This window comes from Bactrocera latifrons, unplaced genomic scaffold (genome assembly GCF_001853355.1).
Source record: "Bactrocera latifrons isolate USDA-ARS-PBARC rearing strain unplaced genomic scaffold, ASM185335v1 scaffold_99, whole genome shotgun sequence".
Classification (NCBI taxonomy): domain Eukaryota; kingdom Metazoa; phylum Arthropoda; class Insecta; order Diptera; family Tephritidae; genus Bactrocera; species Bactrocera latifrons.
In genome coordinates, this window is record NW_017537700.1 from 578,018 (window position 1) to 599,034 (window position 21,017).

The following is a 21,017-nucleotide window of genomic DNA, read 5'->3' on the forward strand; positions in this document are numbered from 1 at the left end:
TAGTTCTCTTATTAATTAGAAATAATATAATTTCGAAAAGTGCCAACAATGTTAGTATCGAGCACGTAGACCACTTTTAATATCACATATTTTCGAGGAAAGTGGAGAATAGATTCAATGTTATCAAAATGTTGCCATAGCAATCTGCTTCTATTGCTTATCTCTGTTCGATAAAGTACTTCTTACTTGACGATCTCAGTGTCCATAAACACCTCATTGTGATGTTTCTTTAACTGAAGATAGTTAAAGCACAACTCTCAACCAAATCGATAAAGTTTCTGTGAAAAGTATAGAGATGTGATTAAAATATACGAGAAGGTTCCATATGTACTTGTCTAATGAGTACACCCGTGACTAAAAAAAAAATTACGATTCCATTTACTAAAGCTAGAAGGAGATCTGGACTGATTGTGGCTTCACTTTTGCATGTTTAAAATTATCTTTTCATTTAATTTTTCTAAGACATCTTAAGTTTTGCTCAATGTAAGATAAGGGGAGAGGTAGAGTATTGACCCGATTTTGTAAATTTGAAACATAAGGTCACAAAGTTATTAGATAGAAACGCTCTCTGAATTTCGTTAAGACATCTCACATGTTGGCCGATATAAAGTCAATTGAAAGTTCTTCTCATTAGATATACGGAGGCTAATGTAAGTGTTGAACCGATTCCCTCTGAACTGCCATAATAAAATTAGCGGCTTATCCATACTTTTGATATGTTCGATATTCTGGACTTGAAAAGCTATGGTCGGATTTCGACTATTTTCGAAAAATAGAATACCTTAAAGTATTTAGTTTTATATGCATATCTTTATTGGTGCTGTTGATGCAAAATATCACGCGTGTCATTCGCCAGTTACCAAACGAAATGTTAGGACGAGTCATCGAAAAGTCAAACTCAACGGATGGACCATCTCAGACGTAGCCGCGACCAAAATTTTAAAGAAATATTTTCAAAAACTGAACGCCAAATAATGTTCTTTCGAATGATAATAAACATTCTTCGTTAAATTGGAAATTCTGTGTGCTTTCTTTAAAAAAGTAGGGAACCTCGAAATGGATCGCCCTTTATATGTCAAACATTTTCCATTCCAATTAACGAAACTTATTTTCTGTCACAAAGCCCCACCAATTATTATTTATGCTCTCCATTTAGGATGAAATTTTCCAATTAATCTAAATGCTTTGCATTTGAAAGAAATGAAGTCAAGCATTTATATTTTTGCTTTGGAAAAATTGTTAGAGAAAAATCTTTTATTGACTTATTTCCAGGAATGTTTGATAAAGCGTTCACGGAGCGGAAAATTAAAATAAAATATGAAATCTGCAATCTGAAATGTCACAACAGGAATGCATTTACTTGCAAAACTCTGTGAACTTTCAACGTTTAAAACAACAACAACAACATAATATATCTCCGACGAAGTTTTAGTGCAAAGCAACATGAGGATAAGCCATTTTTAATAAGAGGCAAATATTTTTCAAAGCTCATAACGCTTGATTGCGCTGCTATAATATTTCATAAGAAACGGCGCGGCGGCGGAGCGAATAAAAGAGCGTGAAAATAATTTATACGACGCGGAAAACGTGGCATAAATAAATTAGACAAGTAAGGAAGAAAAATAAATTTTAAATTATTGACTTGGAAAAATAACAACAAACAACCGTTGATTACAATTATATTGCTGCATGTATGGTGTGTATAAATCGTCCGGTAACACCTGTACGAAATGGGAGTCAAAATATGCGGCACATAAGAAATGAGTCGAAGCGACTTGAGCTAAATTTGCGAATAACTCGAGATGAAAAATACAAAGTGAAAGCGAAAATTTCGAATGCAACGTCAATGTCAACGTCAGCAAATGAAAATTGAGAGCGAAAAATAAAGACGCCAAATGATTGCATATGTGCGGCAACGCTTTGTCACTGAGAATATGCGTTGATGAAGTCCACTGTGAGCTGATGTAGTTGCTGATACCGTAGCTGATTACTTTACCGATGACAATGATGCTTGCGTGTCGCATGAAAAGGCAAGTTTGTGCTTGATGAGCATTCATTGCAGATCGATTCAAGACAAAAGCAGGCTATTTGAGATAATACACATGTACATATGTGTATATGCGCATCTACAGCTGTTTTTTTTTCACGCAATTCTGTGTTTCATAACACGCAGCACGTTAGATGGCTGGCAAATTCAGGCGAACTCTATTTATTTTGAGTGGGTTGTGCATGAAAACGGCATAAGAGTATGAATTGCGATAGATGTACGCACACACCTGTACAGCATACAAGCATTGACACACCAAGAGGGGTCCATGAAAATCTATAAATACCAAAAATGGTTTATGCGACATTGTGAGTGGTGGAAGTAGTGAGCACATAGTAAAAAAACGACAAGAGTAAGTCAGCATATGCTTGTTTATGAATACAGATATGTGCATATAAATGTACAAACCCTGTTCATATAGGCGCGATGGCAGACATTGAATGAATGAATGCCTAAGTGGCAGCTCAAAAAACATATTGACTTTGCTGCAGCGAAATATAATAGTTTTAGCATATAGCGCTAGGCGCATCCCCCGTAAGAAAAAGTAAAAGGCCTCATGACATCCGGTCTTAGACGAAGTATCCACTAGATAGCTAAAAAACATCCATTGAGAAGGTAAAACATCCCACCACAGGGTTGTGAGCTGCATTTGGGACCCACGAATGGAAAGAAACTCTTGTCAACAGGAGCTACTTCGGGCTGAGTAGGCAATTGAGAAGTAAAGAAGAAAGTGGGTCGAAAAGCCACTAACCAGATTGATCATGTTGTTGTAGACGGAAGACACGTTTCCACTGTTTTAGACGTACATAGGCATCAAGGTTCTAGCACTGACACGAACCACCACCTTGTTGCAGCAAAGATAAGCACCTGCCTTTTTGCAGCTAAAGACGCATTTCAACAAACACAAGGAAGGTCGTCGTCAAGAAACTACAATCACAACAGACAACCGCACGATTTTCTACCGACATGCAGTATTGCTCTCTGAGAGCACTCACTAACTACCCAGTATGAGAGACCTGTGGGGCGGCATTTCAAGCTCCTTACGTACAGCTGCAACCGAAGCCATTGTTTTTCGGAAAGGGCAAAGAGACAGCTAGTACGATGAGGAGTGCTTTGTGGCAATGGAGGGAGAGAGAATGGTGAACTCGATTCCATATCGATGACGATGGAACACACGTTCCATAGCCCGATCTTGAAGAAGTATCAAATATAAAAAACGTGTACAAAAGTCCAGAACGATATCTCAAAAACTGAGAGACTAGTTGGCGTAATTCGACTCAACCTGTCATGCTGATTATTTTTTGATATATTTTATAGGGTTTCCGATGTTTTCTTTGAGGGTTTTAAAAATGCATCCATTGCAGACGCCATCGAAAAGGTTTGAATTCCCTAAATTAAGCATTTTCTCCTTGAAAAATAATCTTGATGTTCAAAATCTAAAAATTGCGAGCGTTTACATATGTGTATGGTTCAACGACTGAAAAGTGCCTACGATCAGCTGAGCACATAATTTGAGTTCACAACGTAGAGCTAAACTAATATTGGTCTATCAGTCGATCTTCTGCGCTCTTCGTAAACTTTAGGCACAACTTTTGAAGCGGAACTTTCCTACAGGATAGACATCGTAGGTATAACCGCGACACATATTCACAAAGATAAATATGCTTTTAGTAAATGTGAAATGTGCCGATTCACAGCGACAACGATGATGGTCGGTGAAAAAGGCGAAAAATTGGATGCTAAGCGAATCACTGCGGCAACTTTACTTTTATCGATACTTTCGAAAAGTCAATTGGGTGAAAATAATATGCGACGCATTGTAGTTATGGAGTGGATACAGGGACTGGGACTGGGACTAAGTAAAAGCCAGAGAGCCGAGTAGTGAATGGATGGAAAAACAGTGAAAAACTGTGAGGCCAGCTGAAAAACAGAGAACCAGCCTTTTGCAGCAAACACAAAAAATAATATTTTGCTTGACTGCACGCATACATACATGTAGTTCTTCGCAGGCAGCAGACGGTAGCTGGATTCGATTACTTGCGCTCTTCGGTTCGGCGTCAACTTTCCTTCATTCATGATTGTCAATAACGAGGAGAAGCTGCCAAGCGCTTGAGCGCATAACGAATGCAAGGAATAGGCGATCACGAGGGAGTGACATGACAAAGGCCATACACACGAACACGAAGTGGTCTTTTGATACTCCCACAACGTAGCATTCATTTCATCACATCATGTTATCGGGCAACAGCGGCAACGTGGTGCGGCAAGCTCCTCTATATCTCTTACTCACATTGTGCGCTCGTCAGCAAGCTGTCTGGGTGGATATGTAATCGATAGCGTTGATGAAGGTAATCAGTTGAAGAAATTCAATTTGAAAGTTCAGTGCAAAGTTGAATAAAAATTAGAAAAAGTATGCAGCAGTCATTTAATACAGGATATAACTGTATAGGTTTATTACAGTTGTGCGCTGCGACTGTGTGTGGGAGTCACATGTAGTTATGTCGCACAATTGATGTGGCAGAGAAATGTCAGCACATGAAAAACACCTGATAAATGAAATGCAAGTATTTGAATCGCAGTTATTGTCTCATAAGAGCAGTTCGATTCCAGTTCACGTCTTTCAGCAGTTCACTGGAAGAGCTCGTATGATATTCGTGCACATATCTCACCTCATCAATTTGAATTTGTTTGGAAATATATTTAAGTGATGGGAACAAGATAGAAAAACGAATAAAACTTCAAGTACAAAGTTGATTCCAATAAAAGATGGATCTACGATTTGCGCAAGCTTGTTTTTATCTTTTTCCATTATGGCCCTTCTCGACATGACAGTTGACAAGTAAAAAAGGTTAGATGAGATTTTGTTTTACACAAAAGTTGTTGAATAAAGCATAATTGGAATGAAGCGGAATGAAAGTTGTCAAAAACACAGAACTATATAGTTAATTTTTCAATTAAAAATAATTCAAATTCAAGAAAATAAATTTCAGTTTTATTTTATTTTATTTTATTTTTTTTTTTTTTTTTTTTTTTTTTTTTTTTTTTTTTTTTTTTTTTTTTTTTTTTTTTTTTTTTTTTTTTTTTGAACCAGCTTAAATAAGTAAGGTCTTTAGAAACTTTACTACTTATTCAAGCAATCCTCGAAGTAATCTTTAACTTTCAGAAAGTTCTAACAGTTAAAACACATTTTCACATTAAAGTTGTGTTTGACGTTGCTTAAGCACAATCGGAATGAGTTTCTGCATCACTGCGAGGTCGTCAACGAAACTTGGATCCCCAAGTAAACAAAGCAGACCAAAGAATGGACGTGGCAATGGATTTCAGCGCATGAACCTGGTCCATAGATTGGCAGAGTTTTCTAGTATTCACAAAATTTAATCTTCATCGACTACTTGAAGAAGTGCAAATAGAACACAGGACTCTACTGTGTCGATTTATTATGCAGATTTGATGATAAATGTAGAAAAAGAATATCCCGTTTTGACAAAAAAATTAGTTGACACGTCGCCTATTTATCGACAATCGACTATTATACTAACCCATCGTTTGTACAACATTCTTTAAATTTGCGAACGTATTTTCAGAAGTTAGAGAATAGCTGCGACAAGTTTAATGTGCTAGAAGAATGTGCTAGAAGAGGACATGATAGTGGATCAAAATGATTATTCTGAAGGCCAGCCCCTGCCGGCGTTACGGCCGGCCGAGGAAATGAGAGACATCCGTCTGCAGCCAGTGGAAACAGTGCGATATCTAGGACTCATCCCGGATAGAAAGCTTTCATTGAAACTGAGAAAAGAAGAGCAAAAAAGGCATCGATTACATTGTACTGCTATAGAGGAGCCATTGGCAAAAGACAAAGTCTCTCACCGAAAGTGGTGCACTGGCATCAACGACACCATAGTCAAGCCCATTATGTTCTATGGAGTCTTCATGTGGTGGAGAGCTGTAGAAAAGACCATACTTGCAAAACAAAAACTCTAGAGCGCACTTAACGTCATTTTACACATATTGCTCATAGTCATCGTCGAAAGGTGTATGACTACGAAAATTGCCTTCAGACACAGGGAATCTGGGTTCATAAAAGAGCACCCGTCTGGGCACTCGGAAATCCTCACTCACTTTGACTTCATACCGAATCATTTGGATCATGGAGTCGCCAAACCGAACTATTGCGGATCCTTCTCTACATATATACCAGCGAGGTAGTTGTGAGTGGGAGGAAGCCTTTGGAGGAGAGGGGCAATCAGCTTCTTTATGGATCAGTCAAAGTTTGAGAGGAAGTTTGGTGAAGGAGTTTACTCCCGGGAGCTCACTATCAACTCCAACTTCAAAATTAATCGCAAGAGATTTAGTGATCTCTTTGCCCTCAGTAAAGCTTGCCTCTCCCTAGTTCTGGGGCTTTTATCAGGCCATTGCCTTATTGGCTTCAATAATGAAAGGCTGGGAATCTTGCCAGATGGCATTTGCAAAGTCAAGTCAACACTCCCTTCTTTATTGCCTCGTGTTTGAAAGGTCAAGACTTAAACACTTGTAACGGCATACCTTCTGTAATCATCCCACCGAACTGGCGGGAATGGAAATAAAACACCTGTACAAATTTGCATTGGCTACTGCACCAAGGACGTAACGTCCACAACTATTACAATCGCCATCTAAATAAATAAATACTCCGAAAACAAGTTTACCTTATTGCTTCCACCTTTTCATAAATTTGTTTGTATGCTCCTCTTACTTGCATACTATAAGAGATAACCAAAATGCACACATGTGAGGCTGCGAGCTTCCACACAGAATTATTTATAACTTTATACACGAAAACAAAAGCACTTGTCATCCTATTCTCTTAAGACAAGAAAGCAAAAGGTAAGTATCCTAGCTTTTCGGCAAGAGCGCTGTAATCAAAGGAAATACAATAACACTAAACCAGAAATTTGTAAACGTTTTGAAATCACTTCGAATGAATTGCTACTAAACTCATTAATTATTAGTTACCGCAAATTCAGTGTAATTTAATTTACTACACACCGTTATGTTTATATTATTTCCAACAGATTGCACAGTTTAAATATTGCAGGAACAAGCACAAAAGTCGAGCTGTGCTTCAGCGTTGCCACCGCAATTGTGTAAATTAAGATAATTATTTTACACAAACACATACACACCTGCTCACCCAGAGAGACAGAGAGAGAGCGAGAGGAGAGATGTGAAAGCCCAGAAAGCCTGTCAGCATCAGGAAATTATTATGTAATTGAATTTGTATTATGAATTTTCATACATAAACATCCAGCATGTAATTTACTTTTATGAGCATACAATATTTTATATATAAAATACACATACATATACACGCACACACGCACAAACGCTCGTGGATATAAAAATGTGCATGAAGTTTATGGCGAAATATCGCTGTATTTGCCGATGTCGGCGTGGTTTTGGCAGGCAACGGGAGTTATACGAGCACACAAGCAATAAGCCGAGCAATCAAGAACAGCAAGGGCCTTAGCAAATATTGACAAAGTAAGCAAATCGCAAGAAGCAAGGAAAATTCCCTTTATACCCTATTGGAAAATACGGGGTGCTTCGAAGATCCGGTAACTAAAAAGGTGCGGGGTAATGTGAAACTGATATTCGCCATGCGCCAAATCTTGAAGAATAGACGAAAAAAGAGAACCACACACCACCACTCTGTGCGATCTTAAAGCTGCTTTTGACAGCATGAAAAGGGGCTGCCTTAATGCCGCTATGTCTGTCTAAATTTTGTAGCTCCGCAAAAGTTAAACGGTTAAATGGTTAATGGTTACCTCCGTCAGAATCATCATCTGTGATCCTTTCGATATCAAACGTGCTTTCAGAGAAGGCGACTCCCTATCCTGCGGCTTCTTCAATCAAGTGAAGGTAAAATCTTTTAAAAGAACTAACTTCAAAGTCGTAGATAATTTCGTCTATCTTAGAACTGGCTTTAACACTAACAACAAAATCAGCCTAAGACAGAACAACGACGAAATTCTACAAGTCGCTCATCATCCCCGTCCTGCTATATGGAACAGAGGCATGGACGGTAACAACATCTGTTGAGTCGACGTTACGATTTTTCGAGAAAAAATATTGGCAACGGCGAATACCGCAGTCGATTGAAAGAGTTATACCGCGACATTATTATAGTTTAGCGAATTAAGAAACAGCGGCTACGCTGACCAGGTCATGTCTTCCGAATGGATAAAAACACTCCACGTCTGAGAGTATTCGACGCAGTACCAGCCTGGGAAGCAGAGGAATACAAAGACCTTTATTCCGTTGGAAAGATCATGTGGAGAGGGAAGAACCGCTGTCGCGCTATTGTAAAGTCGAAATAAGTTACCTTTAAAGTTCATCAACTCAGAGATCAACGAAACGTTTCCAACTCACCACATATTCACATAATGTGGTCATTTTCGTTTCCAACCACTTCGTTGGGCTCTCCAAAGATGTGTATAGTGAGATATTTCAATCACAGTCTGGCAAGAGTCGGATAATAGAGGAGTGTGACAATATGTTTCCACCACGGCTTTTTGTATGTAGCGTTAGCAAAGAGGCTCGGTCAAAATATTCATCGCATCGCGTGAGAACCCAGCGGGTAATGTACAATCAGAACACCTGCGATTGTTGACCAATGTTTTCCGAGCTCACAGGAGGTCCATAGGTGCATAAGTCCAGCGCCAAGACCCAATAGGACATCGGAAAACCAACCAGCTTCCAATCGGAGGGTGTCCTAATTAACAAACACCAAATACAAAAAAAGATACCAATCACCGCTTGCAGAATATTATACTACGCAAATTTTTGAAATTCAATACTTGTGAATTAGTCGTTGTAAATGCATTAAGGATGTGGCATGGCTCATATACAATGTTGGAATTCCAACGGAAAGTACATTTTTTTATTTCGTGTTCTTCTGTTTTCTAACTCCTCAATAACTCCCGCTAGTTAACCGTTGATCGACAAACCCGTATTTTTTAAAGTTTTAATCATGTCAGAATTCTATGTAAACAATGCTAATCGCTTTTAATCCTCAATTCTCAACATCTTTCATTTTCGTCATCTTTTGATAATGTGATAATCTTAGTATTCCTAAACCATTTTTCGTGAGAACTCTTAGAATCTCTTAGAAATCTCTTTCCACTAAATTCCGTCAGCTCCTCACAGGCGATCTAAATTTTCCAGTAGTTCATTTTGAAATCACTTTTCGAACCACCACCCAACACAACACAACGCACACAGCAACAAAAACAGAACCAAGTCGAAATCTACTCCGCCTGCCAACTGCCATCACGGAGCGTCTCATGTTTTTATGCGTTGCTTAACTTTGCTTAACTTTTAATGAAGTTATCATAATTTCGGCAGCTTTTATAACCTTGTAAGTAGCCGCAAGATGCCAAACAGACGAGCAAGCAAGCCGCCCAGCTCGAAGTGAGCGTACGTAAAGGACAAGCAAACAAATGAGAGCTAAACACATGCTTACGAAGCATGCAAGTTCGAAAGTATGTGTGTGTGTTGGAATGTCACGCTGCGTGATGCGGTGGACCAGAAGTTAAATGAGTTTCTCTCACACAAGCTGCGACATAATCACAAATAGTTTCGCAGGTATGTGGGAGTGAGACCCATAGCGGTTCTGAGGCGCATATTTGTCAATGTTATTAATGTTAATTAATACAATGGACTTTACAACCTTGTAGCAAGCACTTGTTGTTGTTGTCGTGTTAGTTAAAGCCGTTGAACTATTTGTGGAAGATACATGGGTATATGGGTGTATGAAAGGAGCAATTTACCCGCGCAGAACATGGCTATAGACAACTGAGAAGACGTGGTGCTGAGACGACGTGGCGCTGAGAAGACGTGCTCATAAGGACGCAAGGAAACGTGTTTGGCACTTAGCGCATATCAACTAAGCTATTGCCTTTGGAGCGTTGCCGTGCGTTGGGGTTCACTTGACACCGTGTTGTTGTAAACTATTTTTAAACAGTGGTGATCATAAATATTCAACGTTATGAAAGCGTTAAATTTGTTTTTGGAGGGGTTAGACTTGGAAAGCAGTACTAATATTAATAATAAGGTTGAAGTGTGTTCACTTTTGAAGTTTTCTCATTATAGTTTTGGCATCTTTTCTGATATGAATATAAATTTTTAAAGATTTTTAGCTGATAATCAGGGTTCAATGGCTCAGTGACATCTCAACTGTACAATTTGTTTTTTTTTTCTATAAATTTAAAGCCAGACGAAAATATAAAAAAAAATTAACTTGTCGGTCGAAATAACCATAAGTGATCGTCACCGGGTTAAAAAACAATGCGATACTGAGAGGAGAGACTCAATAGGTTATTTATAAACCAAATCTGCAAACGAAATCCGTTAATTTTCAGCCACTGACGATATTTTACATAAGCTCTCTAACGGTAAATAATATTTTTCAATATCCGACTGTCTATATATACGCTAACTATTCCCTGAGTATTTGAGATATCGAACTGAAATTATGCTCACGTCCTTTTCTCCCCAAGAAGCTGTTCATTTGTTAAAACCTTCGACATCGGACCACTATAGCATATAACAGATGACCCAAGTAGGGGTTCTTTTTGATGACAGATCACGCGCGAATCGTGTAAAACTGTCTATGTTTGGCATTTCATCAAGGAAGGCTTTAAGTCTGAATAACGTTTACAAATCGATCAACTTTATTATGAAAATTCACGTAAAGAATAAGTACGCGCTTCGCTCAACTTATGATCGACATAATCGGCCTACTGACTTATTGGCAGCACCATCTCCCATCTTAAGGGTTAAGGGGTTAGAGGTAATCAGAGGCACGAAAAAATTACAATTTTCAGTATTTTTTTTTTTTTTTGCTATTAAATGTTTTTATTTTACAAAAGTAATAATATGGCATTATTATAGAATGTGTTGACTTGAAGCCAGGAAAATTTCAAAAAAAAAAACAATAATAATAATTTACAAAGTTATAGTTGTTTGTGTTGACCCTTTTCCAAAAAAAAGGTACGTGTGGTGACAACCATAACTCCTTGGAGATTCAGCTAAAGTCAATCGACAAAAAAAAATTAGTTTTATAAATAGTTAAATTCAAAATTAACAAATGGCGGCCTCAGGAAATTTTATTCTAAATTTTTGCGAAAAAATCAAAGTTTTTTAAAAATTTGTATTATGTATTCTAAAAGCTGTATAAATTTCATTAAAATCTACTGAGCGATTTTCGAATGACAGTTGTCACCAGTTTAAAAAACAAAGTTTTGAGAAAAACGCGTTTAAAGTTTCACACTAGCGCTTTGAAGTGCCCGAGCTGTCTTTGTTATTTGTCGAATAACTCAAAAACTAATTATCGGATCAACGTGAAATTTTCAGAGAATATTTTTAAGATATTACAATTAACGAATTTTTTTTTTTAATTCTAACTACCCCTAACCCCTTTAAGGCCCAGCATTATTTATTTGACCGAATAGACCACGTCCAGCAAGCAGTGAACAAAATATCAGATCTGGGAGTGTAAATGAGGAGCGTGGAGAGGCAATTCGGTGCCGTTTGCAGCAACTCGGACTGACGTATGGAACGACTTAGCGCATTTTACGTCGAGATCTTTAATTGAAAGCGGACAAAATACATCTTCTGCAAGAACTGAAGCCGCTCGACCTTGACAAGTGATATCGCTTCGCTCTATGGGTTCTTGAAAAGATACAAGAAGATCGGACGTTTTATAGTCAAGAGATTCGGGAACTGCAATTTTATCAAAAAAAAAAACATGGTTTGGTGTGGTTTGTGGGCCAGTGGAATCATCGATCCATATTTCTTCAAAAATGATGCCGGATGAGAACGTAACCATTTAATGGCGACTGTTATCGCGCCTTAATAACCGACTATTTGATGCCTGAAATTGAAGCTCGTTATCTCGACGAAATTTGGTTTTAACAAGACGGCGCCACTTACCACACATTCCAACAAACAATGGATTTATTGAGAGAACACTTCGGTGAATAGATAATTTCACGTTTTGGGGCAATCGATAGGTCACCAATAACGTGTGATATAACACCGTTAGATTAGTGCCTGTGGAAATATGTAAAGTCTTAAGTCTATGGAGCCTAACATCACGCCAGTCGATAGGAACTAGTCATAGAAAGTTGAACTCAATGGATGGACCATTTGAGACGTAGCCGTGATCAACATTTTACAGATGATCTCCAAAAAGCAAATGCCTAAGAATGTTCCTTCGAATGATAACAAACATTTCCCATTAAATTTGAAGCTACTGTGTATTCTCTTTAAAAAAGTAGGGAACCTCGAAATGGAGCACCCTTTAGCTGCAATGCAAACTAACTGATCAAAATCAAATTCGTGTATGTTTAGAAACTATTTTAATGTTTTTTCATGTTTTACAAACAAATAATCTAACTGGCGATATGACCCGGAGTGATTACCAGTGTGTTGAGAAAGCTACCGAATAAGCGAAATTGTAAACCCAAACTTGCCACTAAAAGCGGTTAAACCGTTTTGTTAAATTTCAGAAATTTGCTGACCAGTTTAGGTTCGAAAATTTGTATAATGGGAGAGTAAGAGAAGACCAACTGCACTGACAAGCCAAATATGCAAGTAAAAACAGCAATTTATTAAATTACGGTTAGTCAAGGTAGTTGCAACCACATAAAAAAATTTAAATATAAATTTTTGAACTCAATTGCCAACGCCAAGTTTAAATATGCCATCCAAACCCGTTATTTTTTAGACTCTCGTTCATTTTAAGCGCCACTGTATGCAATATGCTCTGCAGGACGAGCTCTACACAAACTATCTATCTTCGTACAAACATGGTACATTGTTAGTCTGTTCGGTTTTGACGCCTGAATGTAGGCCAAGTGATTTATGACGAAAATTCAACTTAAATTTTAGCAGCACCAGCAAAGGGCTAATCCATTATCCACGCAAATTAATTTAAAAATTTCACTGAGCATATACTTTCACATGCAAAAAATACGAAAATGAAAATGTTGCAAAGTAAAAAATTTTTTACATAAAAATTGTTTATTAATAATTTTTTACCGAAACTATTTAATTGAATTTCAATTAGTGAAGGATATTAAAATATTACTGAATTTACCGTAATACGTTTTAGAAATGGCGCCTAAAGTTTCAATATTTATGGGGACATAAAAATTGCGCACTCACACACACACAGAAGCATATACATACATACATATGTATGTATATATAAATATTTCCCCACATACGTCACATTTCGTGCATGCCGTTATGATTTTCCCACGCAAAAACGCAAAAAACAAAGGCCGACCAATAACCCATTCAATCATGCGCCTCAGCGCTCGTTCACATTCATTGGAACAGACCTACACACACATTCATAAGCGTCTATTAATGTCATTTCGTCTTATTCTATTTGAAACGACTAGAAAAAAGGAATAAATGCTGAATTGTTTTTAAATAAAAAATAAGCTCACTCACCAATTAAGAGTTCCAAAGCACTCAAGTGGCTTCGAGTGGAGTGTTTGTTGCTGCGCACTCAGTAACTGTGCAACAACAATAGCAATACGCCGGCGTTGTCTGCAACAATTGGAAGCTACTACAAAGTGCGACGATGATTAGACGACGCCAAAACTACAACAACAAGAGCAACCAATTGCGGCTGAGGTTCAAGGTGCTCATATACTCACATAAATATATAAGTGAGTGTGTTGATGTATGTACGTATGTGTTTTTAGCACTTATCTGTCTATCCGTCCGCTTGCCTCTGCCTCGTGGGCTATTTGCCCGCTTGTAGGCGCGCCAATGGCACACACATACACCTACTGCTAGGCTGCGCGAGTGGGTGGTTTGGGCTGGAAACGCTGTTGCTGTGTTGTGAGCGTTTGTTTGTTGTGTGCGTGCCTGCCGCTTCGTTGATGTAATCAAAATTGAAAGTAATTTAACAGAATTTCTTATTTAATTCGTTGGCTTTTGAAAAGACTTTTTGTTGTTGTTGATTTTTATTTCATCTGTTTGCGTGTATACAATTCTGCAGTTGTTGTTGTTGTTATTATTGTTATTGCTATTTCTCAATATCTTTACGATTTCTTCGTATTCAATTGCAATTCAATTGCAAATCAAATAAAATTCCGTAACGTGCTGACGGACGACGCGTTGAAGCAGCGGCAATATTGTGAGCTCTTTAATGGTTAGATAAATACACAGGCAATTGTACAAATAGTAGAACAAGATTTCACACAAAAATGCACAGCAACACTCAACACTTGTTACAATATTTTTTATATTTTGTTCTATTTGTATTTATGTTTGTACGCAAGTTTTTAACAAATTTTTATTGTTTATCCTTAAGTTCTATTTACTTTGTCTTTTTGATTTTATTTTCCTGTTTTATTGTAATTAAATTAGCTTTTATTATTTTCCATTCATTGAAATGCTACTTGTGGCATCTTCTCGCGTTTTGTATGTGTTTTTATTGTATTTATGTATGTATGTATGGTATCTGTTGATTTTATTTGCTTTTGATTAAGGTCAGTTCAGTAGCTCACACAATTTTACATTTCATTTTTATTATTTTTTGCTTACTTCTTATGTGTATTTTTTACTGTTGCTTTTCGCTGGGTAATGGAAATTCTATAAAGTAACTGCTGCCAAGACACTCACACAAATATATATGTTTTTTTTTTGTTGTTTTTGTGCTCATATGGATATTGAATAAGTGATTTGTACTATAAAATTGAAGAAGAAAAATTTTAATTTAGTTATTTGCGATTTTTATTATTTCCTGACGATGGCTAAATATTTTGTTTGCGTAGATACATATTTCATCACTAAGCCGACTTCATGACGAGCTTTTTATTTTTTCATAGGGTCTAATACAGTGGGAAATATTTTTAAATGTTTCTCCGCAATTTTGTTTTAATTTAGCGATTTTCATTCAAAGATTGCACACAAAAACACAGATTTTCGTAACTTTAGCACAATATTTTTATATTTTTTTGAATTTGCTTAGCCTAATTGAAGTTAAATTTTTTATTATATTTATAAAACACATAACATATTTAATAATTCTAATATTTGTGTATGTAAGTCAAAAATTGAGCTTAAAAGCTTGAAGATATGATGAACATAACCTCACTTATGTACTTAACTTAGCTTACTTATTTACTCTAAAGTGAATGAAACGATAAAGAAGTAAAATAAAATTAAAAAAAAGCCATAATTAAAAGTTATTCGAAAACGGGCTAAGGAATAAAATTGTAATCTAAGCTGCAACTCTAAAAATTCCACAAAGTTAAGAATGCTCAACAAAAGAAACAAAAATTTATTTGATTCATTTCACTTCTTACCGCTTCAAATGTTAAGCCGTTGACCGCTAGAATCAAGAATCTCCAAGCATTGTACGCTACTTAGAGGCTAGGAGACGTCAGAATTTTACAAAAATTGATTTTACGTTTTACATTTTCTTAAAGTATAATTCGTTAGAAATATACTCTGAAAATTTTAAATACATCCGATAAATAATTTTCAAGTTATTACATAATTGGCGAAGGCATCTCAAGTGTCCAAACGCATTTTTCTTAAAACTATGTTTTTTGAGCTAAGCTGAGCACCAGCTCGCAAGCCGCTCGGTACAATGCAATGAAATTTATACAGCTTTTTGAAATCATCAAAAACTAATAGAAGCGCTTTTTGAGACTTTATTTCTGATTTTTTTTTTTTTTCTTAATTGAGGGTTTTATGACAGAAACTGAAAAAAAATGCTTCAGGCCACTATTTTATTAATGGATCAATAATACAACCATTACTTTTAAAACTTTTTTTTTCAAATTTCTATAAAGTGAATTTGAAATCTTATTAATGATGCTTTTATAAAATAAAAAAATGTTCTGCCAAAAAGCATTTCTTTCCATATCTTTGACCATAAGTAAACACTTAAACAATTTTACTTCGCATCATAAAAGCTTATTTACAGCTTCGATGAGAAAGAAGGTTTTTTCCAATATAAAAAAGTTATAAAAATACTTGTGAAACCTTTCTCAGCCAGTGGGACAGGACAAAGATCAGCTATTCTGCCAACCAGATAGGAAAATGGTGTTGTTAAGTTTAGTGTTTAAAGCGAACGCAAACTTCTACTTGAAAATTATGGTAAAATAAAACGAAATAATTTTTGCACCAATTTATACGACCTCAGCTTTTCATTTAAAAACTCTAATACCCAATAATGTAGTATCACACGTTTAGCCGACGGCTGCATTATAAATTCCGATTGACTGCTGCAAAAACCACATTGGAGATCCAATTCTCCTTTTTACTTTATTTTTGGATTTTCTGTTATTACAATAAAATTATTAATTATACACAAATATTTCAAATATATGTATGTATTTTTCTCTTTGTTGTGAAAACTACAACAACAAAAATTTAAAAAAACCAAGTTCGGTAAAAAAAAATAATTAGTGTTAATTTGTAGCTTTAGTGTAAAATTTCAATTCAATTATGCTTTAAGCTTGTTTTATAACAACGTCAGAATTGGTAACACTTCAACTTTATATTAGCAAATTGGCGTAAGGAAGTAATAAAACATAATATCTGTTTATTCAACTTCCGCTAATAATTGAATTTTACATTGTACCATATTTACTGTGCATTAATTTAATAGCGCACTATTTGCCGTCATAATATCGAACGTTAAATTTGAATGCCGCTTTTCAATCAGTTTGGCTGTTTTACATCATATCTGCTGGCATAACCACATCACTCAGTTAATTAAAAGCACCAATGCATATTCAAATAAATAAAACGCACAATAATAGTCAAATAATAAAAACACTATGCATTCAAGTAGAAACTAAAAGTATACAATTAGTGTAGCGTATAGTACAAAGCATTAGCGGCCGCACATTGTTTATAATACACAGTAATTTATTACACTTTACCACTCACTGATTTCGGGTATTAATTTTGAATATGAACGCATATAAAAGTGCACAATGAATTTTCAAATATATTAAAAAGCAACTGAAGGAAATATTAGGGCAAATAGATTTGTGCGGAAATTCCATTGAATAAACGCAAACGAAAGCCACGTGCAAATATAATCGAAGCGGCGTGTATGGAAGCACACGGAATCCTCAGGTTATTAGTTGTTCGTGAGTATTGTAAAAACTAAAAGTGTGATTGCAGTCGCGCTACACTTCAAAATCCAGATGCCCTAATGCAAAGTGATGTTTTTTCAATGGCAACAGTGCAATAACAAGGTAGCGGGTGGATGAGACGCTGTGCTCATGACAGTGTGCTGACAATGTACAGCGCTGCTGGCGTTGTAAACGGGTAGAAAGTAAACAATTTCATATGCATTTGTGAAATGCGCGCAAACACACAACACATGCATAGTTATTATTCGATCATATTTTCAAATTCGTACGAGTCTACATTGCCTGTATTGGCCAACGAAGTTAGCATTACTTGATAAATAAATGAAATTTATAGTTTGTTTTGATAGCAGCAGGGCAATGATAAAAGAAATTTTCGCCAACAGCGTAATTTGTTTCGAACACCACAGGTAAAGTGATAACGATAATGTCAGCAACATCTCAGAATAATAGTAGAGGTGAGACTTATCTTTTTCGGTAGACAATAAATACATTTTGTGAAATAAAAATTTAAATTTGCACGGGAATATATTAGTAATGTATTTATACATACATATGTACATTGTGTGTGAATTTGTTTGACCAGAAAATAAGTGCTAATTTCGTTCACACATACTGAAAGCACTAGCAGAGTAAGGGAATATTAATGAAATAATTAAGCAAATCGGCCAAAAAAGGTAAATTTTCAATACAAATATCTCCATTTACAAGAAATTTGATTATATGTAAAGGAGGCTGAGCTGGATATTGATTTATATTGCCAAAAAACAGTAAGCTCGGCACTTTAGAAAAACATTTGAGTAACGTTTTATGGCAAAAAAAAAAACACAGAAGTTTAACGGTTACTGAAACAGATTAAAGTCACTTAATATTATATATACTCGCTTTTAGCGTTAAATGTATTTGATACAAATAATAAAAATTAGTCAAATTTCTTGATTTAGTTAATAAAAAACGATATACATATGTATAACCGCAGTACTGATATACATAGTATATGAACACATAGCTATGTATGTAGGTCATTTACTTTGAGACCTTAATCACACAAGTTAATGAAGTCAGGAGTATGGCTACTGCAGCATTTTGTACAGGTTATAACACTCTTTCCGTGAAATACACTTATTTTGAAACCGGTACGCAAATAACACTTTTCTGAGGTTAACGCACCAAACTTCTAACCGTGTTTTAAAAACAATCATTATACATAATTTATTATTTTGTTTTAATGAAATTATTCAGTGATGGGATTTCGGTGAGTGCGTAAAGCTCTTCGTACCCTAATTAATATTTTCGTAATTGTGCGCACAGCGTAGAAACTTTTCTTGAACTGAAATATTTAAATAATGCCCGCAGCGCGCACCACAATTTTTTTTATATCTTAAAAAAACTGAAATGTTATTAGCAGCTAAGAATTTTTATTGCTTCGCACCTTTAACCAAATACTAATTTAAATTATTTAATGTTTTTTTTTTTTATTCTCAGCACTTTCACTAGATCATCCAAATTCACACTTCACACATGTATGCGAAGTTATTATGAAATAAACATATCACGAAAATACCACAAAAAATATATATGTATATGTACACTTATTGCTATGTAACTGAACGGGTTAGCTTGCAAGCGTCACCAAGCGGAAAGTCAATGCCTCAACATTATAGCATATTATCATTATTGCTCAAATGAATGCTGGTGCGGACGTTGAGTGATGACCTCGTCGACCAGCTGACTGTCTAGTGATCACCGCTCGACACCGCCTGCGGTTGCTATTGATAAAGCATTGTATGGTTCCAAAGCAAGATGCGCGCGCTGCTATCAAAGATGCAATTTGCACTAATATTTTATTACTTAGAATAATAATATCGCCGGCATAGCTGAGAAACACAACCATACATAAGATAATACATTAATTAATTAATTTTCTTGTTGTACATTATATTTTTCATTCCAATTCACTTTTTATGCAATGCAAAGAATTTTCATCATAATCTTTTCAGGAATTCCTTTTCTACAATCAGCATTGTTTTACTGCACACATTTGCACACATTCACTGTATTTTCTTATTAATTATTTTTTAATAATTACTTTTTTTCTTTGTTTCAATGCACCAGTGGGTACACGCTTAATAAGTTATTTGAACGATTTAATCCAAGTAGATATCACACATCTGACGACGAGGCAAACACAAGCACGCGAAGATAACAAGAATGAAATCAGAGGACTTAACACGATGCAAAACAGAACAAGAATGAACTGAAATTTTCGATTTTGTGGGCGCATGAAATTCGCCCAATTTCATCTTGTTTTGATTACGTGCTTTCTTTCCATGTGTTCTTTTGACATTTCTTCGCTCAGCTGTCAGTAACAGTGATGCCAATAATTTGCAGACAATTACTAATTGAAAGGGAAAACGTTAATATGGAAATGCTAGATTTTTAGTAAGGTCCCTATATTTATGCTATTTGTATTGTATGTTGGTGATAAGACGAATTTTTAGTCACTGCTTTATTTATCAGCGTAATTGTTTAGATTTAACATTTTATAGCTATTTGGAAAATATTTATTTGGTTCTACTTGCGTTTTTATATGAAATTATTAACAATCATAGATCATCTTGAGTTATTCTTTTATCGTTTTTAAATTATTTGTATTAAAGGTAATGCTGCGGATTTAAGTCCAAAGTAATATCAAAATCGCAGTAAAATGATTTCGTAGGATTTTCACTTCATTTCAAAACTTTTTATTAAAAAAAAATAATAATAAATGTTTGTTAGCCAATTCTCTAGGGTTCTAATTAAAGAAATTTAAAATTCAATTACTAATTAAAAACATTTTTTTAAAAGTAAATAATTGAAAAAAAGTCACCGTGCGATTTTGTTGTTTTAATATACTCGTATCTTAGCACACTTTAGTATTAACTACACTCACGGCATTGTTTAAAGTAAATAGAACACTTCTCACCATAGAATTTAATTGCAATAAAATACCATACCCGGTTATTTCTTTTTTTTTATTTTTAATCACTATAATTCGATGCGAACCGAATACAATTTGCTAGCGACCGCTCACCGCAAAAATCCGAAAGGAACTGTCTCGAATTAAATCCAACTAGAACTGCAGTGGTCAAGTTTATGCGTTCCTTGCTGCATATGTGACAACAAAACAAAAAGGATTCACAAGCAGTGCGCAGAATCAACAAAAAATATTCGCCGCAAAAACCACTTTGTTTGCAACTTCGTACTTAGAAAATAACTTCATAAGGAAAGTAAACGTTCTACTAATTTGTTCAAAATATAGCATACATTACAATTTTCGTTTTTCAAAATGGTCTAGACTGTAGACATTACATCGCTGTTGTCTGACAATTAGCGCTAATTCAAAAATACAATTATACAGTTATAACTGCACGCGTTTGGTGAAGGATAAAAGTAAACATGCCGTGAGCACATGACATCCAGAAAGCACGTGCTCTCCAATTCCATTTTGTCGCAAAATATTGCTCCACTTTAGCGCGCGACCTAAACACACGCACGCATACATACACATTCAAAGTTGGCCCCAATGACTATCATTCCACCGTGCGTTCGATTTGTTGCGCTTTTGTTATGGGCATAAACCCACACATTCATATTTTGAATTCTTTTTGTAATGTGTTCCCTTTTCATGTTTTGGTCGTGTAGCTCCTTTCCATGCCGTGACCTACCTCAACTTGGACGCTTGTTGTGAAAAAATCCGCTTGCAAATTTCGTACTATAAACGTACATACATATATGTGTGTATGTATGTGCAT

At 35.7% G+C, this 21,017-nt stretch overlaps 1 long non-coding RNA gene across 1 annotated transcript; it reads right to left on the bottom strand.

Annotated features, from left to right (window-relative positions):
• Window positions 1-14,755: 14,755 nt before the first annotated feature.
• Window positions 14,756-19,498, bottom strand: LOC108978012. Its single transcript, XR_001994076.1, has 2 exons — window positions 19,313-19,498; window positions 14,756-14,796 (listed from the first exon to the last, which is right to left on the bottom strand). It is a non-coding gene; the product is annotated as an uncharacterized LOC108978012 (long non-coding RNA).
• Window positions 19,499-21,017: the final 1,519 nt, after the last annotated feature.